The sequence below is a fragment of the Sorex araneus genome, chromosome X (genome assembly GCF_027595985.1).
Source record: "Sorex araneus isolate mSorAra2 chromosome X, mSorAra2.pri, whole genome shotgun sequence".
Taxonomy (NCBI): Eukaryota; Metazoa; Chordata; class Mammalia; order Eulipotyphla; family Soricidae; genus Sorex; species Sorex araneus.
The window spans coordinates 23,390,672-23,418,142 of record NC_073313.1 but is presented as its reverse complement, the minus strand read 5'-3'; the positions used below and the strand labels follow the sequence as shown (position 1 = coordinate 23,418,142).

The 27,471-nt window shown below is 41.6% G+C and overlaps 1 long non-coding RNA gene across 1 annotated transcript in view; it reads left to right on the top strand.

The window, feature by feature from the left end:
* LOC129399698 (uncharacterized) overlaps positions 1–27,471 on the top strand; it is a 65,705-nt gene that overhangs the window by 21,844 nt on the left and 16,390 nt on the right. The window contains exons 2-4 of the long non-coding RNA XR_008627278.1: positions 14,577–14,615; positions 14,718–14,838; positions 17,415–17,534. This is a non-coding gene — a long non-coding RNA (uncharacterized LOC129399698). The remainder of the gene's footprint in view (positions 1–14,576; positions 14,616–14,717; positions 14,839–17,414; positions 17,535–27,471) is intronic.

The window sequence follows — 27,471 nt, the reverse complement described above, 5'->3', positions numbered from 1 at the left end:
CAGCCTGCCCTGCATTTGGACAGAACACACACCTGTGCTTGGTAGAGAACTGCAGGGCTGCCTTGAAAGTCAGGAGTGTAGAGAATAACACGTGGCCAAAAATTCTCTTGTATCTGCCTTACCAAGGTTCCTGTTGTGTTCTGCCTTGTTAGGAGTGGCAAAAAATGTGAAATGTTTTGCTGGAGTCTTTAAGTTCAAACTGATATGTATTCAGGGGAGGTATACAGGAGAGAGACAGTAAGTGTTTGGGGCATAGGCACAAATTCTACTAATAAAGGTGAGTCGGCAACTTAAGAAGCCTCTGCAAGTGGGTTGTGATGCTAGCCAGCCTTAGTTCCCTTCTCATTCCGGAGAGTATCTGCAGGACTGGGGGAGGCAAGACATCAAACATCATCACAAAGCACTGTGAGGAAAGTGTGCACCCCTATGTTGATATCTGTTATGTATTTTTATAGACTTTTTCCTTTTACAATTGATAGGGAAAATATCAAACAGTGTTTGATTTGATCAATATAAATTTAGCAAAAATAAGTCTTTTGCCTGTTTGATACAAGTTTAAGAACTGTTATACTGAATACAGATTGCCTTATGAATTGGGGTTTATAACATCACCCCTACCCGAGAGGCAAATAGTAAAGAAAAGTTGAGAAGTAAAGTGGCAAATAATGGAGCAAATATTGATGAACAGAGGGAAGGGATGTGTGCCGTGCATGTTGGAGCAAGTTGGGGGTAAAGACTAGAATTTATGATGAGCCAGCAGCTTCTAAGAAATCGGTAAATAAAATAGAACCATTGTGAAACATTTGTCTTGTACTCCATTGTCTTTATTAGATTTCATATGGGTGGGGTTTTGTAGGGTTTTGGTGGGGTTTGTTTGCCATTAAGTGGTCGACTGAAGCAGAGGCTGTTAACTCAAAAATTATTTATCAGGGTAAGGCCTTCTCCTGCCACACAAATGTCAACTGGAAGCGTAAGGGAAAAAAATATTTACTTTGGCTGGCTTGTATTTTGCTTTGGGTTGGACTGAAAACCATTAACATTTATTCCCAGCTCCCCCCACTGCCTCTATATCACTGAGCCACAGACTGGCTTCATTTTCCTGAGGTCATATTAGCTCTGGGCATGAGGGGCTCAGCGATGCTCAGAAAGAGAAAGAAAATACTATAGTCCACATCTGCTCGAGTATGGCTTTAAAGTGCTCACCTCCATGTGCTGCATTCATAATTTCCAGAAGTGATCTTAAAAAAAATCCTCACATTGTTTACTTAGAAAAGTCATCTTCCTACAGTTCTTGAAAATTTCACTGGTTAATATTTAATCAAAATGCAACACAACCGAAACACTAGGAAAGATACCCTACAAAGAAAACGATGCAATTTTGGCATTCATGTATACAACCCAGTACTAAAGAGATCCCAGTGTTCTAAAGGATTCTTTTAGCTTGAATTCACTGCAGGGCTCTGGCCTGTGTTGGAGTGGAAGGTGTTCAGTCTTGTGTTGAAAGCGCAGTAATGACCCAAGGTTGCCAACCTTTTCCTCCAGTCTGAAAGATTGTGTTTAATTTGCTCCTCTGTGGGCTTGACTGTGTCTTAATGACTAAGTGTCTAAATGGTTACATGGGTGACCTTTAATTCCTGCCAGGACTGGTACCCCACACAGCCTTCCCGTGACTAGTGAGTGAGCATTGTCTGAGGAATGGTGAGGGAAGGATGGCGCTGATGGTCTAGCATGGTGATAAATCACCACTAGTCACAAATATTGCAAATAGGTTGCCTTATCTGCAGGAAGAATGGGCAAGGAGACTCCTTGGACACTCCTGTGTGTCTCCTCCATTGGAACCACCTTTAGATGTACACAGCATGCCCTTGTAAGCTGGCCCAGAAGCCACGTTCATGTTGAAGGGGGAAGAAAGAATAATGGTGGGGAATGGAGATATTATCAGAATCACCACTTCAGCTTCTAAAAATAACACATTGATCCCTTCTCCAATCTCTCACTAGCGATGAAAAAAAATCCTCTTTATTCCTTCATTGACAGTTACTGCCTGGGTGATAATATCAGTTAGGGTCTAGTTAAGAGAAGAGAAATGATGCTTGCAATTTGAATGGAGGGGAGGTAATGTAGTAGTTGTTTACATGGGTGTTGGAAGGCTGGGGCCAGAAGGGGATGCCAGGGAAACCAGACGCAAATGGCTACAGGGCTGGAACAGTTACTAGGTCTGGAAGGACAAGAAGGAGAAGGGTTTTCTGTTAAGAACAAAGAAGCTGGAGAGAGAGGAGTGTGTTGAGGAGGGTGTCCGGCTCTCTGAGGGGCAGGTGCCTTGCTGCTGGTGGCCTGGCCAGGGAGGATGTGATATGAGCTCCACAGGATAGTGAGAGAGAGAGCACCCATCTCCCAGTGGCTGCTGGCACTTCTGAGTCTGGGGACACTGCCGAGACTTGGAACAAATAAGAAGTTCCTTTTTCATTGCTCTAGGTGACCCTCCAAAGTCAGCGACGCACCCCCTCCGGGCCCCACCACACAACCCTCAGGATTTCCGAGGGCAGGGGAGCGTGGAAGTGGAGCTTGCAGAGCCATAGATGTTACAAAGGTGGCTTTGAGTGGGAGATCATCTTCTGTCACTGAAAGCTGTGGGTTTCCCTGACCTCAGTCCCTCTCTCCTGGCCACAAAGAAGTCCTCAGCCTGGCCTCTGCCTCGGGGGCCCTGTAGAGGGAGGGGGATATGGCGTAACGTGAAGATGAGAGAGAGCTGTTTGGTCTTGACTTTATACCAGCGCTATTTTCTCCTCTCCTGCCCTTAAGGGGTACCTGCTGCAGCCTTGTATGTTAAATTGAATGGAATAATGTAATTTTGATTTGACTTTAAAATATAGCATTAATTTGAGCAAGATTCAAGAAGATTGAGGTCTGAGAGAGAAAAGGAATGAAAATGAACATATCAGAAAAATTCAACTTTAGTAGTAGATGAACCCCTCTCCCTCACAACCCCTCATACATTATTTGGCTGTTTACACGTCAAAGCTTTCTTATTCTGATTAGTTTGAGGGGCTTAGTAAGGTCTTGAAATGGTTCATTCTAAAAAGGCCAGCAAGCTCTAAGATTCTCTTTCATCCATGTATGCAAATTGATCTTTCAGGTTGATGTAGGTGACACTGAAATTTTCCAACCGTCCAGCAATATATGCTTAATTATACATGGTATTGTTAGAGACACCCATTTTTCATCGAATTATGAAGGCTTTGTAACGTTGGCAGAGTCTAATGAAAGTAGGATTGAGATTATAGCACTGATATTCTAAGTAACAACTCTATCACTATGGATGGGGCTTTACTGGGGCTTTAAGTTTGTGATAAATCATCTCTTTTATATCTAAAGGTATGTGCTTATTAAAGACTTTTTTATTTGTCAGTGAAAATCTTTGATAAACTGATGAAGTGGCTGATGTAGTGGCTGGTGTCATCATATACCTTTCAACAATGAACTTGTTTGACTTTAGGAGATATTTGGGGAAGGAAGTAAAGAAGTAGTAGGGCAAGAGGAAAGTTTATAGAGAAAAAGAGTAAATATATAGGTTGTTTATTTGTTTTGAAACAGTTACAAAGTACAGGAGTTGAAAAGCTCCCTTGTGTCCGGAGTTTATAGCAAGGAAATTAGAGTGCAGGTCAAGATAAGGTACTTCTCTGCATCACTCTCACTTTTTAGGTTTATGTCCTAAGTTCCCTTCATCTATGAGAATTTTGAAATTCAGAAACATGGTTTGGCGCAAGCCTCAGGCAATCACAATGTAATGTCGGAGCTCACAAAGTTGTGCAGAGAAGCGATAAAGGAAGACCCCCAAAGAGAGAAGGGCAGCAGTGTTGGCCGATGTGGCAGAAGCCGGGAAAAATATTCACAACACCTGCCTGTCCATCGCCAACTCTAACACCAACATGACTGCCCTCTGATGGATCTATCACATCTTCCAGAAGGGCAATGAAAAAGGTTATCCACAACTTCTACTCAGATCTCTTCGATAGCCACGTCCACCTGCCCATATACCAAATTACTCAGGATGGACATGCCATTCCCAGCGTTCTCCCTTCTGAAATCCGACACGCCATTTAGTCGGTAAAGAAGCACACAGCACCCGGTTCAGACAAGGTCATACCTGAACACCTGAAGAGTCTGCCTCCAGTACTCATCAATATACTGGCTTGGTCTTCACATAATACCTATCTGAATACAAGGTTCCGTCCCAAAGGAAAACCAGCAGGACCGTTCTGTTGTACAAGAAGGGAGACATCACGACAACAGCAACTATTGCCCGATCTGCCTGTTGTTCGTCGTCTACCAGTTATTCACTCGAGTCATCCTGAGTAGGATTGGCAGAACACTAGATGAAGGACAACCGTGCGAGCAGGCCAGGTTCCTAAAAGGATTCAGCATGATCGGCCAGGTCCACACAGTGACCAAGGTCATTGAGGTTTCGTGAGAGTTCAAGATGTTGCTCTGTCTAATATTCATTGACTAAAAGAAGACTTTTGATTCTGTTGAGACTGAAGTGGTCACCGAAGCCGTAGCCAAACAGGGTGTTCAAACTCAGTACATCAGGATCCTCCATGAGCTGTATTACGGATTCACCACCTGTATCTCACCATTCTACAAGGAAGTGATCTTTGACGTAAAGAGAGGGGTTCGGCGGGGTGATACCATTTCACTGAAACTCTTCAGTGCCACCCTCAAGAATGTCATGCGATGACTGGAATGGGAAGGAATGGGAGTGAAGATAGATGGTCAGCAACTACACCACCTCTGCTTCGCTGATGACATCGTTCTGATAACACCAAACGTTAGCTAAGCGGCACAAATGCTGGCCGACTTTGACTGTGAGTGTGGAAAGGTCAGACTACAGCTGAATCTCATGAAGACAATGTTCATGAGAAACGGACTAGTTCCTGACGTTCCATTTGCTCTCAATGGAACAAACATCTCTGAATGCAGCAGTTATGTGTACCTAGGTCATGAACTCAACATGATGAACAATCTGGCACCTGAGCTGCACAGGAGGAAGAGAGTGGCGTGGAACGCCTTCAAGAATGTCAAAGAAGTGGTTAAGAGGATGAAGAATCTCCAGCTCAGGGCACATCTTTTCGACTCCACTGTTCTTCCTGCACTAACATATACCTCAGAGACCTGGGCCCCATGAAAACAGGATAAGAACACAATTTGGGTCTCCCAAAGAGGAATCGAAAGAGCTATGCTTGGAATATCATGTATCACTCAGGTGAGAGATGGAATCTGGAGTTCCGACCTCCGTTGATGCTCAAGAATCAGGGACGCTGTCTCGTTTGCCAAGGCTTCAAAAATTAGATGGGCTGGACACGTAATGCGATTTGGAGATGACCGCTGGATGAGAGCTGTTACCAATTGGATTTCACAGGATGCCAAAAGAACGCGTGGCCACCCACCTACGAGATGGTCAGACTTCTTCATCAAGACCCTTAACGAACAGTTTGAGGCTCTGTGTTCCTAGAGCGAGCAGATGCTGTTGGGCTACATGAGCACTCGACAGGGAAGAATGAAGACATTACTGGTGCCCACTCGAGCAAATCGTTGAGCAATGGGATGACAAGTGATACAAGTGATACAACTCTTCTCATTTCCTCTTCAGGATCCATTAGTTTCATCTGTCTTCTTTTGGATTCTCCAAAAATTATCAGTTACTTATTGGATAATGGACTGGAGCAATAGCACAGTGGGTAGCGCGTTTGCCTTGCATACGGCTCACCCGGGTTTTGTTCCTCCATCCCTCTCGGAGAGCCTGGCAAGCTACTGAGAATATCCCGCCTTCACAGCAGAGCTTGGCAAGCTACCCGTGGCGTATTCTATATGCCAAAAACAATAACAATAAGTCTCACAATGGTGACATTACTGGTGCCCGCTCGAGCAAATCAGTGAACAATGGGATGACAGTGCTACAGTGCTACTATGGGATAACAAGCATTATTCCCGTTCTCTCCCCCTTTGATCAGAATTCTTCAAAAAAATGGAAAGAGTAGGGACATATATATTTTGGGGTAGGATGTTCCTTCACCTGCTTCACATGGTTTCAGGATCACAGATTTCCTTGGAAATAAATTAGGTACTTCTGAGAACAAAATGAGGTCTTGAGACCTATAGTTCTGCTTAATTATGAGAATGTATTTGGAAAATGTTTTAAGGTGCAGTTTCTTCTGTAAAACCCCATTATTATATTTTAATTGTATTGTTTACTGTACTTTCTCTCAATAGATATTAACCATCTGTTAGAACAGAAATTTTATATATGCATATTTATGCATATATTTCTCAATTTACACATATATTTCTCAATTTCTCATCTGCAAGGCCCAGCACCTGGCATGTACTTAATACTTTAATAACAATTTTTTGATTATGGGATAAATCTTGCACTGGTTTTAGTCATGGCATTATCATGAGAATTAGATAAGTCATGAGATGGAAAGTGGGTAGAGTGATAGCGCAGCAGGTAGGGCGTTTGCCTTGCATGCAGCCGACCCAGGTTTGATTCCTCCGCCCCTCTTGGACAGCCCAGCAAGCTACCGAGAGTATCTTGCCCACATGACAGAGCCTGGCAAGCTACCCGTGGCATATCCGATATGCTAAAAACAGTAACAGCAAGTCTCACAATGGAGACATTACTGGTGCTCGCTCGAGCAAATTGATGAGCAATGGGATGACAGTTATACAGTGATACCGTGATGAGATGAAAAAACCCGGATATATAACATAGGTGGCTCTCAGGAAATGTTTTTGAATTAAGAAAGTACTTTGTGATGTGAACAGGATGCTTATAGGGGTGGAACCCTGCAAGAAATCTTAAATTTCTAGAAGTGAGGATTTTCCCATGTCATTGTTTATACTAATCTATAGCCAGTAAAGAGAGGCCTCTAAAATCTTATGGCTAGGACAAATGGAGACATTACTGAGACCGCTTGAGAAATTTGATGATCAACGGGATGATGATAATGATGATGATGATGATGATGATGATGATGATGATGATGATGATGAATCTATAGCCGAAAGAGTGGGAAAGGTCCATTTCATTGGTTTTCTAAATAAATGTGACTATTCATTTGTGAATGAGGTCACCCTCATAATGTGAGATGCAATAGGAGGACAACAGTGATGAAAAGAGCTTGGAGCACTTATTCCTTGCAGAATGCAATATGTTGGAGCCAGCAGAATTACCTTCATTATGAAATTTTGCTTACATTTTGCAGCACGCTGCCCTGGAGTTTGTGTGGCTGGATGTTTAGTCATCAGTTTTGGACTGTAAGCTTCTAGAGGCCTGCTTAAGTCCTGATCAGCACTATTTCTAGCCTGCCTTGGATAGTGCCTGGAGCATGCTAGTTGCTCTCCTAGAGTGCGCTAATGGTCCCATGCTTCACCCAGATTCAACTCATCTGCCATTTGACTCGTTAAAGGTTGTGTCATTAAAGAGGCAATCTATTTTCTTGCCTCTTGCCTTTGAGTTTGGTTGTGACTTGCTTGGACCAATGGAATATTAGCAGGCCAAAGATTTTCAGGACAGGCCAAAAGCTCAGAAACATGGGAAAAGGAAGCATCTTTTCTTGCACCTCTACCACTGACCTGAGCAGTATAGATGGAGGCTTGCTCTGTCTTGCTTCATCCTCTTGCTCCCAGGAAGAGGATGAGAGACATGGAGCAGGTCAGGGACAGACCAACCAGTCCCCAGCGGAGGCCATCGCGAATCATCTGCTCTTCCATTAACACACAGATTTGTGAGAGTACAATGACTTGTTTAAAATCACAGTTTGTTTCTTGCCAGTATTGTAGCAACAGCTGACTTATTCAGATAATAAATATTTATTTGTTGGATGGATGAATGCAGAAATATCAAGTTATCAAGTTGTCCTTAGGTATTTATTTCATTTTCTTTCTTTCTTTCTTTTTTTTTTTTTTGCTTTTTGGGTCACACCTGGCGATGCACAGGGATTACTCCTGGCTCTGCGCTCTGCGCTCAGGAATTATCCTTGGCGGTGCTCAGGGGACCATATGGGATGCTGGGAATCAAACTCGGGTCGGCCGCATGCAAGGCAAACGCCCTACCCACTGTGCTATCACTCCAGCCCCTTTATTTCATTTTCTATACTCAGTGTCAGAAGAGATTACTAGGCATTGAAATATAGAAGAAAGTACCCACACTATGAGTGAGAAGACCCATATTTTTATCAGTAACACTGCCAATTTAAAGTGTCTTCATTGAGCTATATCCGTGGGGATAGTTCTACCAACTATGCATCCTGGCAATTTAATGGAAAGGTGAAGATGAAAAAGACTTGATACACTTGAAAAAGCTAACTATCCTCTAGTAATTTTATTTCCAGGATTTGTCAAAATCACTAACATACACAATTTCACCAAAAAAGATTTTTCACTAGAGGATTTTTCGGGAAGTGGAACTATATGTAAAACTTGTATAAATGTCATTGCATTTATTTTTCACTCTTCTGTAGCCTTTTTAAGCTGAGTAATTTTGACATGGTCATTACTTCTTAATGACTCAGCAAAAGTTTTATTTCATCAATTCAGTTGCAAATGGTGGGGAGGGAACATGTCTAGGTGCCTTTAAGCCAACACTGGTGTCCTCTCTAGTTCAACTATTATTTCTTTCTCTTTTTTTTTCTTTGCTTTTTGGGTCACACCTGGCAATACACAGGGGTTACTCCTGGCTTTGCACTCAGGGATTACTCCTGGCAGTGCTCAGGGGACCATATGGGATGCTAGGAATTGAACCCGGGTTGGCCGAGTGCAAGGCAAATGCCCTACCTGCTGTACTATCGCTCCAGCCCCATCAACTATTATTTCTTTATTGTGCTGCTACATAGTGAAGTCCTTAGGGACATTGAAATGTGGAGTCTGTTGAGCCATTCACTGGCTCCCCTCCTCTCCCAGCTGCTCTTAAACTAGAGAGCAGTGCTCTGTGTTTGCTCTTTATCTCCACCGAACTTTCTTCAGTTATCCCCATGTTCTTGTTCCTTCCCCCTGCTCTTTTCCACACACTCTGGGAGGAGACCAGAAGTATCTCTACATATTTCTAATATTATTATATTTAGAGCTTCGGGGGCATTCTGTACTGTGCAGAAGTCCTTTCAGCAGGGTAAGGGTTTTGCAAGTTGGACTCATAGATTAGTGAGGTTTTAAGGAACTGTTGCTTTTCTGTCTACTGTTGTATATTTAGTGTAGATTGTACAGGAAGCTTTTGTCTCTCTTTGCTCAGTGTTGCTTTAGATACCTTGTAGGGAAAACAAAGCCTGACTCTGCAGGCACCTGGCTCACATTGCCTCTGCCTAGCTCCTATTATGCCTTCTGATAGCACCGTTTGCCATCCCACCTCAGGAGACTAAACCTTTTAAACTTGATGATCATCTTGCAGCCACTTCTGACTGTGGTCCAGCTGAAGTTCTTTCATATCAGTTATGTCACATGGTAGAGTGGGCAAGATACTAATACCTACTAATATAGACATGCCCTCATGTATTGACTGCCTCCTGTTAGCTTATCCATCTTTCTAGCTCTGCAATGAGCTTAGCTTACAACTTAGCTACCTGCAAGTTGTTATTTTCCCATCTGTGAAATGAGGTTAATCACAGCTATGTTTATTGTCTTATTTTGACATTTAGATGAGAGGCATATGGAAGGCAGTGGATCAGTTTAGCAGAAATAAGAATTTAATAGATGCTATCACTTAGAGTATTAATACATATTCATTGTTAAAATTGATAAGATATACTGCAATACAAACAAAAAAGTTAAATAACAGAATTCCAGGTTGGAGCGATAGTACAGCAGGTAGGGCATTTGCTTTGCATGTGGCTGACCCAGGTTTGATCCCCAGCAACACATATAGTAGACTGAGCCTCTTCAGGAGTGATCCTTGAACACAGAGCCAGAAATAAGCCCTAAGCACTGGTAGATATGGCCACAAAACAAAAATAAGTAAAATAGCAATTTTACTACTTGAAGAACTACTGTTAATATGGAAAGTTATATATTGTGAGTAGGTATGTGGAAGGTTTATTTGCCTAGATGGTACTCTGCAAAATGGGTGTTTTCTAGATCTTTTCTTCTTAGAACCTCAAAATTTGGGCCTCATTTGGGATTTCCCAAACCTTCTTTTGGTAGAAAGTTGGTTGCATTTTAAAAGTGTTTTTCCGGGGCTGGAGCGATAGCACAGCGGGTCAGGCATTTGCCTTGCATGCGGCCAACCCGGGTTCAATTCTCAGCATCCCCTATGGTCACCCGAGCACCGCCAGGAGTAATTCCTGAGTGCAGAGCCAGGAGTAACCCCTGAGCATTGTCAGGTGTGACCCAAAAAGCAAACAAAACAAAACAAAACAAAAACAAAACAAAAGTGTTTTCCCAAATGGATAGAATAAAGGCTCATAATTAAGTTACATAGAACAATTAAAAGCCTAATCTAGCTCAGTTCATTGATATTTTCTAAACACATGCTATGTGGCTTACATTTAGCCATTTCTATTTTTATACTGGAAAAAGCATCAAGAGTAAAAATACTCTTGGTCTTGCTTTTTGCAAGGTCTTATGTCCATATGGCAGCATTTTTCTGAATGAGATGTTAGGAGTTATCTGTAAAGAATACTTTTTTTGACTAGTGACTGCTATCTTTCCTTTGAAGACACCCCACAGGTTAGACAGCCAGAAATCAAGTGTAATGCTTCAAAATATCAAAGCTTCAGTTGACCATTTTAGGAGACATGTTGTGAAGTGCAAAGTAAGCCTTTCCCCTGGTATTTGACTAGAACTTACATCTCAGAACAAAAGGCACAAGTTCTTGTGTTTTCAGTTTAGAGAACTGGAGCTCTGTAGAAAGGGCCACCCCCCACCTCCCTCCATTGTTTGCCTGCTGAAAGGTACCATCACAGCAGGAACCAAAAATGCCCTTTTTTGTCCACCCCCACCCCCCCAAGTAAAATGTGGCTGGAAGGTGTGAAGTATCTTTAGGGAGATACTGGAGATTCATGTGATGGCAAGTGGCCCTCCTCTTCTCTCATCCCTCTGGGGCGTTCCATTTGTCTGCTACTGCAAGGTTGAAGGTGACAGACATATTACAACTGTCTCACCCAAATCTGAGAATAAGATTATCTTGTGTACCAATTTGCTAGACCACTAAATTTTCTAAGTACCTTATGATCTGGACTGAAATATCTGAAGCATAGGGTAATGGCAAGAATAAGAAGTTGAAATTGAGAGGCAAAATGCCAGATGTTGCCTACATTCTCATCCTTGTCAAGACAAGAGCAAGGGACATTTATTTTCCCTTTCTTTAATTAAAATTTCTAATTGAATGTCCATGAGATACAGTTACAAAGCTTTCATGATTGAGCTTCAGTGATATAATGATTGAACACCCATCCCTCAACGAGTGCACATTTTCCACCACCAATGTCAACAGTATCCCTCCCACTACCCTCACCCAATCCCACCTCCTGCCTCTGTGGCAGGCACTTTCCTTCTTACTCTCTCTATACTTTTGGGCATCATGATTTGCAATACAGATACTGAGAAGCCATCATGTTCGGTCCTTAGTCTACTTTCAGCACATATCTCCCATCCTGAGTGATCCCTCCAACTATCCTTGACTTAGTAGTCCCTTCTCCATTCATATTGCCTTTTACCCCAGCACATGAGGCAGGCTTCCAGAGCACTTTCTGTGTGGCCACCACAGAAAGTGACTAGAAAATAAATGCTTGTTGGTATCTTTCAGGAGGGCTGCCAGCTTAGTGCTAGTGCCTCATTCATGAGTCAATTTGGGAGGGTACCAAGGTGGGATTCAAATTTACCTGGGTCTTCCACCTGGGGAACTGTGAAGAGAGACTGTGAAGGTTCTCTGAGGAAGCAAAGTGCTCTTCCCTTCAGAGAGCCATAATTTAATTTTTGTTTTGGGGCCACACTCAGTGGGTTCAGGGATTACTCCTGGCTGTGAGTTCAGGGGTCACTTCTGGTTGGGTTCAGAGGTTCATTTGGGGATGGAATACGAGTCAACTGTGTTTGAGGCAATCGCCCTACCAGCTATACTATCTCTTCAACCTCAGAGAGAGAGAGAGAGAGAGCCAGCACTTTATTTATTTATCTACCATCATTATTTTGTTTCTGGGCTACATCCAGTGGTGCTCAGGACTTACTTGTGACTTGTGCTCAGGAACCATGTGGTGCAGAGATTGAACTGGGTCAGTCACATGCAAGGCATTTGCCCTACCTGTTGTATTATCATTCAATTGCAGAACCCACACTTTAAATTCTTTCCTCACAGAGGTAACCCAGGATAGTCAAGGCAGGACTGGACAATTAGAAAGTGATCCTTACTACCATTGTAAAGTGATCCTTAACTCACCACCACCATTACCACAAGGGGAAACTGTAGTTAAAACCAGCAAAGTCAAGGGAAGACTGACAAAATTCTCTTTTCTCCATCCCCATATCAACCCTGATGGCATTTGGCTATGGAAGAGGACGACCCTGAGGTGGTTGGCTATGGAAGAGGACAGTGTGTGAAGAGTAGCTTTCTTCACTCTGGTCTGGCCCCTATTCCAAGATTCTAGACCACTAGTCAGCTGGTTGGGAAGAAGACCTTGAATCAGATATGATATTGCATGTTTAAAAGAGGGAAGATAATGCTTTAATCTTCATATTAAATTTTGCTCGAGTGGGCACCAGTAACGTCTCCATTGTGAGACTCGTTGTTACTGGTTTTGGCATATCAAGTACGCCACGGGTAGCTTGCCAGGCTCTGCTGTGTGGGCGCGATACTCTTGGTAGCTTGCCAGCTCTCCGAGAGGAATGGAGGAATCGAACCTGGGTCGGCGGCGTGCAAGGCAAACTCCCTTCCCACTGTGCTATCACTCCAGTCCATACTAAGTTAATCTTAAATAATAAATATAGTAGTTATCATGAAGATAACTACATATAACATGAAACATCACAGCAATATTCATCCCGCAGTTTATCAGGTTCTGCTTACCCTGGTAAATATTGAACACTGGGGCCAGAGTTATTATGCAGCAGGTAGTGTACTTGCCTTGCACACAGCCAACCCAGGCTCCATCCTCAGCACCCAGTGTGGTTTCCTGAGTCCTGCCAGGAGTGATTCCTGAATGCAAAGTCAGGCATTATGTCCTGAGCACTGCCAGATATGACCCCCAGTCCCCAAAATGTATTGAACATAAATGTTAGAGATTCAAGAATAAAGCAAACAGATATTGACCACTTATAGTAAAGATGGGACTCCGCGCCAGGCTGTTTTCACATTCTTGGACACTCTAGGGGTGTCCCAGAGGGTGGCAGGTAAGAATCCTCCCTGCCCTAAGAGACCCAGCCCTGGCAGCCGACCTCCACGACCCAACCACCGCCACGTTTCAGGCCACTTTCTGGACCGTGTGGCTGCGCCACATATTATAAGACACTTCCTACCCATTTTCCATAAATACCACACCCTATTTGATGGAGTTCAGACAGTAGTCAACAAATCATAGATAGTAATATATATATATATACATATATACATATCATCATCATCATCATCATCCTGTTGATCATCAAATTTCTCGAGTGGTCTCAGTAACGTCTCCATTTGTTCTAGCCCTGATATTTTATAAGCCTCTCTTTACTCATCCTTCCCGACGGTGCCGCATTGGAGGCTCTTTTAGGGTCAGGGGAATGAGACCCATCATTGTTACTGGTTTTGGCATATGAATTCGCCATGGGGAGTTTGTGAGGCTCTCCCATGTGGGCAGGAAACTCTCGGTAGCTTGCCATGTTCTCCTAGAGGGAGAACTAGGCTATAAGATGTTGTGGCCGAGAAGCTTTGTTTTAAGTCTCTGGATGTTGGCCGTTGGTGGGATTACACGGCTCAGGGGGCAGTCTCTGTGTGTGACCGCCTAGCTACTGGAAAATGGGAAATCTGGGTGGAAGAGGCCCAGTCCTGATCCGAGCAGGCTTGGAGGTCTCAGTCCCGGGTCCCACACACCTGGGTTCCTCTGCCAGTACCTTCATGTGTGAGGCTTGTCCAAATGTGTGGAGAGAAGCCTTGAGCATGGCTGTGGCTAAGACCCCGGAGGTCTTCGGCCACTAGGAGCTCTGCGTTGGGTGGGGAGGGAAGCTGAAGCCCATCCCCTTTGAGGGGCCCCGGGGAAGACAGCTAGGCCTGTGGGCAAGAGACACTCTGCCCGTAATATATATACATCTTGGAGAGCCCTGCAAGCTACCAAGAGTATCCTGCCCACATGGGAAGAGCCTGGCATGCTACCCGTGGCGTATTCAATATCCCAAAAACAGTAAAGATATGTCTCATTCCCCTGTCCCTGAAAGAGCCTCCAGTCGTTGGGAAAGACAAGTAAGGAGAGGCTGCTAAAATCTCAGGGCTGGGAGGAATAGAGATGTTACTGTTGCCAGCTTGAGTAAATCGACTAACAATGGGATGACAGTGATAAAGTGACAGTGATAGTAAAGATTGCTGACTTGTTTTCAAATTCTGTTGCCTTTTCTTCTAGATCACAGACCTTGATTGCATTTTCCAACTACCCTAGCAAGTGAGTATAGTCATATGACTACTTCTCACCAGTGGGATGTGAGTGAAAGATTTTTGTCAGTTTCTCTCCTAGACAATTCCATTAACGTTCTTTTCTTCTCAGCTAAATGCAGTTAACTACAATGACCTGGGATGCCAGAACTACACGCCAGAATTTGAATCCATGAACTGGCATATGAGGAAGGAGCTATCCACTGACCAGCAAACACTTTTTGGACTATTATGTGAGTCAGAAGTAAACTGCTGTGTTTGAACCATTATATGGGTGACTATGTATTATATATAATATATATTTATAATAATATATAAAAACATTGATATATTATTACATATCATAATAATGTAATTATTATTGCTACATTATTATAATACATAATAAATATTAATGCATACCATATTATATATTTATAATAATATAGTATATATTATATACTATCATATTATATCATATCATACGTTACATACTATCATATATAGTATGTTACATATTATATTATACCACATCATATATTACATAATATATAATATATAAAATGTCATATATTATATCCTATATTATAATCTATATCCAACCCTTGTTAAAATACCACTGAAATAAAAACTCTTCCTTTGCTAACAAGACTTTGGTTTCTTTTCTGATTTTTTGTTCAACATTTACTTGTTTTTGACTCCCTTTTCTCTTTTTCTACTTTGCTTTAGACTGTAATAATGTTACCGTGAAACTCTGTTGGAGATATCATAGCAAAAAATAATCTTAGTTAAGTGAAATTATTAGAGTAATATTCTAGACACACCATTAATCCTTTTTGTTTTCTATAGAAAAAAATCTCATTCTCAGGCAAAATAGCAATATGGTAGTCCTAGATCTCCATGTTTGGATAGGAGATCACGGTAGAACCTGGACCAACCTTGACAGAGCCACCTAATCTGTGTTTTGGGTTTGAGGGAAAGCACCATTCTCTATTTTTTTCTTTTGGTGCTAAGTACTCTCCTGGCCCAAGGGAATAAAAACCTTGTGTAAAAGTGGGAGAAAAAGGAGAGAAATTTTTCTAGAAAGGAAACCTCTAGCAGGTGAGCATTAACTCTAAGAAGCAGGAAGGAGCTTTGTCTATGTTAAAATTTTTCTTCCAGGCCTCCTGGTAATCGATAAAATGAGTGAAAACAAAGCAAATGAAAATTTTCAGTTTGGGTAACTTATTTTTTTTTAATTTGGGGGCTTCAAAATTTAATCAATAACTATTGATATGCACGCATGTTGATATATGTAAAGTTCATACATTTTATTATCATTGCATGCATGATGATTTATTTTAAAATACATTCTAGATGAGACCTAGCATGAGTTTATATAGAATTTTTCAAAACCTCAAACATGTCTGCTAGGAAAATTTATACGATACTAAAATATTTTTTTAATGTTTGAAACTTTATTTAAACACTGATTTACAAAGTTGTTCATAATACAGTTGTTTCAGGTATTCAGTATCCCAACACCAATCCCATCACCAGTGTGACCTTCCCTCCAACAATGTCCCTAATTTCCCACTCACCCCCAAGTTTGCCCCCTTAGAAGGCACAAAATAATTTACTTTTTATTGTTTGCTACAACATATGTCTCACAATGTCTGAGGATTTACTGAGCTGTTAGGTGTTAGTTGAACCTCCTGTGTTCTATTGTTTCAGTCATTGAACTTACTGGGCTTCTACACAACTTTTTCATCTAATTTGCTGTGCACCTATTAGGTTGTCAGTACTGTGAGATTTGAAATGTCACACTACCGCATATGCGGCCGTGTGCTTCAATAATTGTGGAACTGGGATTATTCAGCAGTTTTGCATTTTTTCAAGATTAGCTGTGAAGTGTGGCTGTTTATATGCCAGACGAAGATGGGTGTGAGTGGGGAACTGGGTCTTCTGGCAGGGTGGGTTCCAGAAATCTCAGCCCACAGACCTTATCTGTGTGGTACAACTCAACAGTGGCATCTTTTCTAAAATACTTTTCATGAGAGAGAGAAGTTCTCCAAAGAAATAAGAATAACCAAAGTCTTTAAGTGAACTAAAATGTCATAAATAGAGATAATGTAAAGTTTTTTTCTCTTGAATTCTTAGTTCCTACTGGCATTTACCTTTTCTTTACTGTTCTGTCAGTGATTTATTTGAAGCTGTGGGCAGATGCCTAGATGATTTGCGAGGTCTACCTAATGTCATGGTGATAGGGATCAATGGTTTGCACCAAAAAGTAGTAAAATGCATCATCTCTATTGAACAAACGATATTTCTAAATATATTTTGCTAAGCATAGGAGTAAACTTGAGATTTACTGTCAGGAAGCAAACATTAGAAAGTTAATTCATCTGCCTCATGACAAGATTGGCATTTCTCTCAATCAAACTTTATCTGTCACCCCAGTGAAAGGAAACATGTGGCTCAGAGAGATGTTCATTTCTAAACAGTTTTCTACAGAGGAAGAATTATGCTGGTTATGGTGCATTTTGTGATGTCATTCCTTACCAGTACGAAATTGATGACAAAAACCTAATAAGGCCAAAGTGAACCCAAATCAGCCCTTAGATGTAATTATGTACCAAAAGCTAAATGTCTGAATGAAATGGTTTAGGTTTAGTTACATACATATTTTCTTTTATTCTCCTTATAAAATAAATTATATGCTCAAGACTAAAAACTTTGAGAAAACAAGTGGAAACAAATCCAAGCAAACATGCCATTCAAAGATAACTTTTTTGTTTGTGTTCATTTAACATTTTTCCCTATAGTTGTGATTTATCTAAAATATTTCTAGGCTATGGATTTCAAACCACAGACTGGGAACCTAGAAATTTGATACTTCTGGATAAGAGATTGAGGCCTATTACAAAAATCAAGAAAAGAAAGGATTTTAGAGAGAAGACTATAGAATGTGGTAAGTGTAATTTTCAAAAAAATACTTCAGGTAAATTACTGTTAGAACTGATTGATACTTTCATTCTTCTGGTATAATTCATTCTTTTTTTTTTTTTTTTGCTTTTTGGGTCACATCCAGCCATGATCAGGGGTTACTCCTGGCTTTGCACTCAGGAACCACTCCTGGCAGTGCTTGGGGGACCATATGGGATGCCGGGGATCGAACCCGGGTTGGCCATGTGCAAGGCAAACGCCCTACCCACTGTGCTATCGCTCCAGCCCCTGGTATAACTCATTCTTAATTTTCATGCAAGATATATGAAGATGCACATTAGGTACTATATATAATGCGTGAGTAGGGCTGTGGTAATCCAGAAAACATTAGGAAATTAGGAAAATGTAACTTAACAAATGCCACACATGAAATACAGAGAGAAATAGATTATTTAGAATATCACAAAGTATTATAACTTGATAGTGGTCACAAAAGTATTTTGTAAATTCTAATGTGTGCTACAGATGCTACTATCATTATTTTTTTACTTTTTTTACTATTTCTATTAATGACTATTATTTTTCCTTAATTTATGGAGAAGTCAGTTTAGGGAAAGCAGAAATGCCAAAGGAAAATGGCACCTGGTTTTTAGAGCCAGAATATATAGTGTTAACAGGAAATATCTGTAGACTGGTCATATAGAAGAGTGATTAAGTTTGTTACTATGAATCCAAAAGATGTCAGGAGAAATACTTGGAACAATTCACTTAATTAAAAAAATAACTTAAGAAAAATAAATATTAAATGATAATTAAGCATCCTATTAATTAAATGAGAAAAGAGAATCTTCCATAAATTTCAAAATAAACCCAACAGCTTCACTTTCTATGACCCTCCATTGGAACCTGGGCAGGGCTTTGGAACTATATATTTTTTATTGAATCACTGTGAGATACAGTTTCTTGTTTGAGTTTATACCTGCAATTACTCAGAAAACGAAGTATCCAAACACTTGATCATTTGGGAAATCTCTCCAGTGTCTTGGAAGAAATTTTTTTTTAATTGAATCACTGTGAGATACAATGGTCTGGGTCCACCCAGACCTCCCATTTTCCAGTAGCTTGACAGCCACACCCACAAACTGACCCCGACGCCGTGTAATCCCACCAATGACCAACATCCAGAGACTACAAGACCAAGCTCCCGGAAGTGCGTGCTTGCAAAGCGGCCATGAGACCTCTAATAACCTTGTTCTCCCTGTTGGAGAACCTCACAAGCTACCAAGAGTCTATTGCCCGCATGGGAGAGCTTTGCAAGATCCCCATGGCGTATTCATATCCCAAATACAATAAAAGATATATACATACCTCTTGGAGAGCCCAGCAAGCTACCAGGAGTATCCCGCCCGCACAGCAGAGCCTGGCAAGCTACCCATGGCATATTTGATATGCCAAAAACAGTAACAATTGGTCTCGTTTCTCTGACCCTGAAAGAGCCTACAATCGTTGGGAAAGGTGAGTAAGGAGAGGCTTCTAAAATCTTAGGGCTGAGTTTAATAGAGATGTTACTGGTGCCCGCTCAAGCAAATCAACAGTGATACAGTGAGATACAGTTACAAAGCTTTCATGTTTGAGTTTCAGTCATACCATGGTCCAACACCTATCCCTCCACCAGTGCACATTTTTCACCACCAATGTCCCCAGTATTCCCCCCACCCCATCCCACCCCTTCCCTTGCCTCTATGGTAGATAATTTCCCCCATACTCTCTCTACTTTTGGGCATCATAATGCCCAAATTTGCAATGTAGATACTGACAGGCCATCACGTTTGGTCCTTTGTCTACTTTCAGCACACATCTCCCATCCTAAACTATCCCTCCAGCCATCATTCACTTAGTGATCCCTTCTCTATTCCAGCTGCCTTCTCCCCCAGCTCATGAGGCAGGCTACCAACCATGAAGCAGTATTCCTGGCCCTATCTCTACTGTCCTTGGATGTTAGGGTCATAGTATGTTATTTTACATTACACAAATGAGTGCAGTCATTCTATTTCTGTCTTTCTGACTCATTTCACTTAGCATGACTCTCCATGACCATCCACTTACAAGCAAATTTCATGACTTCATCTTTCCTAACAGCTGTATAGTATTCCATTGTGTAGATTTACTGAAATTTCTTTAACCGGTTATCTGTTCTTGGGCACTCGGGTTGTTTCCATATTCTGGCAATTGTGAACAGTGCTGCAATGAACATACAGGTGCAGATGTTATTTCTACTGTGTTTTTTTGCACCCTCAGGATATATTCCTAGACATGGTATTGCGGGGTCATATGGAAGCTCAATTTCTAGTTCTTTAAGGAATGCCTATATTGTTTTTTGGAACTGTGTTGAGTTGTTTCCCTTTTTGGAAAACATTTTGATCTCTGTCTTAAGCATACTCTCAGAGTCAGCCTGTTAAAATATTTCTTTCCATTTCAATTTGAAACATCCTCAGTACTTGAAAAACAAATACAGTGTGTTTATTTCATCAAAGAAGGTGCAAGCTTTTTGCTAGTCACCCACTAATATTAAAACTACATAATTTGTAAAAGTCCCAAATGCCTGAGATTTCAGAAAACTGAATTGTCTTTTCTTTGAAAATTTAACATTCCTGTAATAATAGGGGCTTTACTTTATTCCTGTGTATAAATCAGGGTAGGATAAGTGTCATAACAAGCAATTCTTAAAATCTCAGTGGCTTACTACAATGAGAGTTTATTTTTCACTCTTGTCACATTCTTTCCTAACTTGTGTAGAGGGAATGTAGGTAATTCTGCTCCACTCAAAAATTCAGAGATTTCATTGTCTTCCATCACATTAGATATAATTAACTTCTACCCATATCTGATTGGCCTGGAATCAGTAATACAGCACCTTCTATTTGTAATTAATTTATATATCTGGGGATGGGTGGTGATATTTTGTGAATGTATGGAAGGTTCTAAATAATTTCCAGCACTGAAATAATGTGATAAATAGCCTAAAATATCCTAGCTTTTGTCTATAGAGCGTGGCCATTAAAATCAAAAGAAAGGTTATGTGGTTAATAGTTTGGCATAGATATAACCCTGGGCTAAAGTGATAGCATAGCAGGTAGGGCGCTTGCCTTGCACGGAGCCCACCCGGGTTTGATTCCTCTGCCCCTCTCAGACAACCCGGCAAGCTACTGAGAGTATCTAGCCTGCACGGCAGAGCCTGGCAAGCTACCCATAGTGTATTTGATATGCCAAAACCCAGTAACAACAAGTCTCACAATGGAGACGTTACTGTCCCGCTCGAGCAAATGGATGAGCAACAGGATGACAGTGAAAGTGACAGTGACAGTAGATATAACCCTAGTATACTTCTATGACTCTTGAGGCATTTTTTTACTGTCACTGGGCTGTGGGGGTCTTGGTTCATGGTTATATATGCATTCCCATAGAATTTATAACTTGGATCCCCTGAAAATTCTATAAATGGGCCCATGATTCCATATACAAAATCTCATTTTCTGCATCAGCCAATGGGGATATAATCCTTCAGAACAATATGCTATTCTTGGCAAATGATATAACTCTAATAATTGACTTGTGTTTTTTTTCTCTTTTGGTTAACACCCACAAATGCTCAGGGGTTGCTCCTGGCTCTGCACTCAGGAATTACTCCTGGCGGTGTTTGGGGGACCATACGGGATGCTGGGAATCGAACGGGTTGGCTGCATGCAAGGAAAATGCCCTACCCACTGTACTATCTCTCCAGCCCTGACTTGTATTTTATGGAGCCTAAGGATTGCTCAGAGAAGAATCAGGGCTTTTTAAAGCATATAATTCAGGAGCACGGCTTGGGATTTGGGGTGGAAGCATTCAAAATATGGTGGTAGGAAGGTGTAATGGTGGTGGGATTGATGTTTGAATATTAAATGTAATGAATTACTGTGAACAACTTAATAAAAATAAAATAAAATTTAACTCCAAAACAACAACAACAAAACATAAACTGTATCATTCTTTTGAAAATATTACAGGACTTCCATATTCCTTCCATTTACTGTGGTTCTGGAGCTTTTCAGAGAACAAATGAAGTTGTATTTCTGCCTTTGTGGAAGTTAACAGAGGGGATAATAAACAGAGAAACAAATGCAGGAACATGTGAAATTTAACTAGTTGTAAATGCCTGAAGACAATAGAATGATGTGCTAAGGAGTGTCTAGTAGGTATAAGACTTCCTTAAGCTAGTTTAGTCAGGGAAGATCTTTCTGAGGAGATGGGATTTGGGGAAAGATTTGAATGATAAGAATTATTCAGCCATGCAGGGAAGACAATTCTAGATAAAAGCCTAAAAGTAAGAAGGACTGTGGGCCGTTCAAGCAACAAAGCACCTTGTGTGGTTGGGGTATTTGAACCAAGGGAAGCAGTGGCAAAGAAGAAAAGAGACACGGAATGACTGATCAGGAGTTCGAATGGTACATAGGACAATGTGAAAACCACCAGAGATTTTTGAAATAGGAGAAAGTGACAGGCGAAGTTTATACAGGTGAAACACCATTTGTAGTTGTTGCGCTGTAGAAATGCAAGTGTGGATCTAGAAAGACCAGTAATGGGCTACTAACCCCAGCTGCAGGTTGACAGAGCTCGTAGAAGGCAATAGGAAGGCAAACAAAGCAAACTAAGCCAGTGCATTGGGTCTGTGCTGCATGCTCCCTGCCCCTCACCCCCCACTTAAGCTTTCCTTGACTATGCTATTCAAAAACACAACCAACTACGCCTCATCTTCACTGCCTGCTTCACTGTTCTCTGTGTTGGTATCTAACAGCACCCATAGTGTTGGTCCGTACATTCCTTGTTGGTCCACAAAATAGTTATTCACTGCTGAACATATGCTACTCCTGGGTCATGTAGTGGTGCTGTTATAAATATTGATATCTAAGTATTGATGTATAAATATTAATGTATAAGTATTCTTATTCTGAGTAATGCTTTCTATTTTTGCCTTAGTGCTCTGTGAAATATGTCTCCTATTGTCAACAGTTCATAGGTATGAAAGGGTTGAAAACCACTCATCTTACATATTGTGCGATTTATAGATATTTTATTTATTGCTTGTCTCTTGCAGCTTTTCCCACAATTCAAAAGTAAGCTCTTGGAGAATTTTTGCCTGTTTCATTTTGGCCTGTTTCATTCATACTGCCATATCTCCAAATCTTCTTCATCTCAAGCTATTCAGTTTTCAGAGATATGAACAGAGAGAGATCAACAGTGTCAACGACACTACAATTCCTCTCTTAACTCATAACTCATTTCCTCCCTCTCCCTCACACTGTCACACAATACGTTACATGTATGTATTGTTTTATAACCATCGATTTTTCTTTTAGACTGTGTCATACTGGGTGAAAAGATCCCATTGAAATAAAGGTCAAAAACTAATTGTAGGGGAGGCAAAAAGGACAAATTACCTGATATTCTCTTATCCCTTGTCATGCTGGAATTTTTTGTGGGATGTGAACTTGTCAAAAAATGATACTCAGGGGCTGGAGCGATAGCACAGCAGGTAGGGCATTTGCCTTGCACGCGGTGGACCCGGGTTCGAATCCCAGCATCCCATATGGTCCCCTGAGCACGGCCAGGGGTAATTCCTGAGTGCAGAGCCAGGAGTGACCCCTGTGCATCGCCGGGTGTGACCCAAAAAGAAAAAAAAATATTATACTCATCTTTCTGCACAATTGGTGCTCTTCTGGATTGTCTTGTAGAGTCAAATATTGAGGGGAGAATGACTGGCTGGCATCAAGCGATGCTGAGATCTTGGAATGAAATGAAACTAGTAAGAATATTGCTCACCCCAAGCCTGTGTTGGCTGACCTAGATTTGTTTTTCAGTGCCCAGACTCACTCTCTAATGCTCTCTTGCCTCTGAATGCCATGAATTAAACAATCTTCAGGGTGTAGGTTTTCTCAATAATCTGCAACAAGGAGCACTGCAGATCACCTATGATACTAGCCAGTGCTCTGTATCTGTGACAATGGGGAATAGGAGGCATGTTTTACTGGGCTGGGCATGGTGTGTTAAGGGGTTTCAGGGCTCTGGGAAATCAAATAACTTTAGAAATGGCCCTGTGTGCTACTAGTGCAGCAAGAGGATACAGGTACAGGTATTGAATCAAGTCTGGGATGCCAAGGACTTTCATTCTGGTCTGAAAGTTTTTGCACCCCAGAGGGGAAATCCACTGGCCTTAATTTCTGCAATTGTAAAATTTCTATAAAAACCCACTGGACTCAATTTTTGCAGCTGTAAAAGGGACATGAAAAGGCCTGAGATCAGCCTGATCCCGGCATTTTTGGGGGGAAATGAATACAACCTAAAATTTAGATTAAGTTCATTCAATGATGTATTGTTGTTTGACATCACAATTCACAGATGGTGAGACTAAAACATAGTTTTGATTATTTCTTGTCATTTCATGTACACATGAAAGGTGATAATGTATGAATATGCCATAAGGAAAGGGTTTTATACAAAGTTAGCACTCCCAGTTACCTACCCCTTATAAGGAGGATCCCTTTTCATCTAAGAATGTCCTAAGTTTTTCTGTTATTTTGAAATTGCTCACAGGAGATTCATGGGAAAATTGTTAGACTACTAGGCATTAGAGGCACTCCAATTTGTATGTGATCTGACAGTTATTTTGGTGTGTGGGACCTCTATCTATAGAAGCAGTTCAATTAAGTATACATTACCCAGATCCATGGAACCATGTGTGATATAACATTTTCCTGGAAAATAATTAGTATAGTGGGGCGAGAGGCATTGTTGTGAAATTATCATACAGGAAGATCCTTTGTGATGTCTATTCAGATCTATTCTTGTTCTAGTTAAGTGCCATCTACTAGTATTCTCCATTGCAAAATGCCCAAGGGAAGCTGGAGAGATTATACAGTGGGTAGGGCACTTGCCTTTCACGTGGCCAACCTGGGCTCAATCCCTGGCAAAACATATGGTCTCCCAAACACCACCAGGAGTGATTTCTAAGTGCAGACCCAGGAGTAACCTCTGACCCAAAAACAAAATAAAGAAACAAAAGAAGCTCCATTCCTTTATAATGCTCATAGTATCCCCCAGTCCCTTAGTGAGAAAAGGTCACTTCACACTTGTATCATTTGTCATCCCATTGATCATCGATTTTACTTGAGCGGGCACCAGTAACATCTCCATTTGTCCCTGTCGCGTGCTTGTGTAGCCCAATGGTATCTGCTCGCTCCAGGAACACGAAGAGCCTCAAACCGTTCATTCAGGGTTTTAATGAAGAAGTCTGACTATCTCGTAGGTGGGCAGCCATGTGGTCCTTTGACGTCCCATGTAATCCAGTCAGTAACAGTTCTAGTCCATTGGTCATCTCCAAATCGCATTACGTGTCCGGACCATCTGATTTTCGACACCTTGGCAAATGAGACAGCATCCCTGATTCTTGACTGTCGACAGAGGTCAGAACTCCAGATTCCTTCTCTCACTTGAGTGAAACGTGATACTCCGAGCATAGCTCTTTCGATTCCTCTTTGGGATACCCTAATAGTGTTCTCATCCTGTTTGCGTAGGGCCCAGGTCTCTGAGGCATATATTAGTGCAGGAAGAATGGTGGCGTCAAAAAGATGTGCCTGGAGCTAGAGCTTCTTTGTCCTTTTAACAACTTCTTCGATGCTCTTGAAGGCGTTCCACGCTGCTCTCTTCCTCCTGTGCAGTTCCGGCGCCAAGTCGTTCCTCATATTGAGTTCTCGACCCAGGTACACATAGCTGCTGCATTCGGAGATGTTCGTTCCGTTGAGAGCAAATGGAACGTCAGGAACTAGTTCATTTTTCATGAACACTGGCTTGGTGAGATTCAGCTGCAGTCCAACCTTTCCCCACTCAAGGTCAAAGTCAGCCAGCATTTGTGCCGCTTGGCTAATATTTGGTGTTATTAGAATTATGTCATCAGCGAGGCGGAGGTGGTATAGATACCAGCCATCTATCTTCACTCCCATTCCTTCCCATTCCAGTCGTCACATGATGTTCTCGAGGGTGGCACTGAAGAGTTTTGGTGAAAAAGTATCACCCTGCCGAACCCCTCTCTTAATGTCAATGATCACTTCCTTGTAGAATGGTGAGATCCTTGTGGTGAATCCGTAATACAGCTCACAGAGGATCTTGATGTGTTGAGTTTGAATGCCCTGTTTGGCAAGGGCTTCGATGACCACTTCAGTCTCAACAGAATCAAAGCCCTTCTTTAAATCAATGAATGTTAGGCAGAGCAGCATCTTGAACTCTCGAGAAACTTCAGTGAGCTTGGTCACTGTGTGGATATGGTCAATCGTACTGAATCCTTTTCCGAACCCAGCTTGCTTGCATAGTTTTCATTCGTCTAGTGTTCTGCCTATTCTATTCAGGATGACTTGAGCGAACAACTTGTAGAAGACGGACAACAGGCAGATTGGGCGATAGTTGCCAATGACATGGATGTCTTCCTTCTCGAACAAAAGAAGAGTCCTGCTGGTTTTCCACTGGGACGGAACAATTCATACAGACAGGTAGCATGTGAAGAGCTAAGCCAGTGTATTGACGAGTACTAGAGGCAGATTCTTCAGGTGTTCGGGTCTGACCTTGTCTGGACTGGGTGCTGTATGCCTCTTTACTGACAAAATGACATGTCGGATTTCAGAAGGGAGAATGTGGGAACGACATGTCCATCCCGAGGAATTTGGTATGTGGGCAGGTGGACATGTCTATCAAAGAGATATGAGTAGAAGTCGTTGCCCTTCTGGAAGATGTGATAGATCCATCAGGAAGTCGGAGGGCAGTCATCTTGGTCTTGTGGCTGGTGAAGGATAGGTGAGCGTTATGAATACTTTTTCCCTGCTTCTCTGCATGGACCAACACTGCTGCTCTTGTCTCTTTGAGGTCTTCCTTTTTCACTTCTCTGCACAGATTTGCAAGCTCAGACGTTAGCTTGTGATTGCCTAGAGCTCATTTCTGAAGATAGGCATCTGTTGTTGGCTTTCCTACTCTCAGCATTCCACACAGTCATGGAGGTGCTGAACCAGTTGACCGTATTCCTCGTTGATGTTACCAACACCGGCATCTTCCCACGTTGCCGCAATAGTGCCAAAGAACTCTCAGCTGGTGGTCATTCTGGGAGTTCTCTTCTTAACCTTAAACTTTGCGATCCTTTCTCCCCACTCTGTGAAGTAGAATTTTGCATGATGGAGATGGTGGTCCGATCCCATTTGGAATTTTGGGACAACAGAGACATCGGTCAGGCAAAACCGTCAATTGAATATGATGTGGTCATGCATCATATTCAATGAGAAAAGATAGACTTCCTGGTTCTTTGGAACCTGTTTATATTGAAACAACAAAGATCTTCTTGCCTAAAAGTTCCTAAAACCGTTTTTCATAATGCTGGGCATTTTATTACCCATGTCTCTGACTCAGCCATCATGCTACCATAAATGCTGGGTTCCAATGACTCATCTCAAGGTTCTTTGGCATGCTTTGTTGATACTAGACAGTCTTATTAAAATATGTGGAAAAATATGACTTGACAAGTCATATTGGTCATGTTAAATTTGGCTTTCAGAATTTTATTGTCTAAATGCGCAAAAATGTATCTTCTAAGCATGTGTTCCCTTAAGCACTAAGGTCACCATCATTGCCTCCCTAGGATATGATCTTATTCCTTATTCATCAGCGACCTAGGTGCAATAGTAGGGATGAAAATGATACCCCTGTAAAACAGAGGGGAGTAGAGATGGGTGACAGAGTACCCACACTTGTGGCACAATTCAAGCCTCCTGCTTTCCCTATCATTTCTCCTCTCCCTTTAAATAGATCCATTGATTAGGCCAACAGAGAGTTCTCTATCAGTCAGTCATAGCACTGAGTTGAGAAGTTACTAGTGTGGAGGGAGTTTA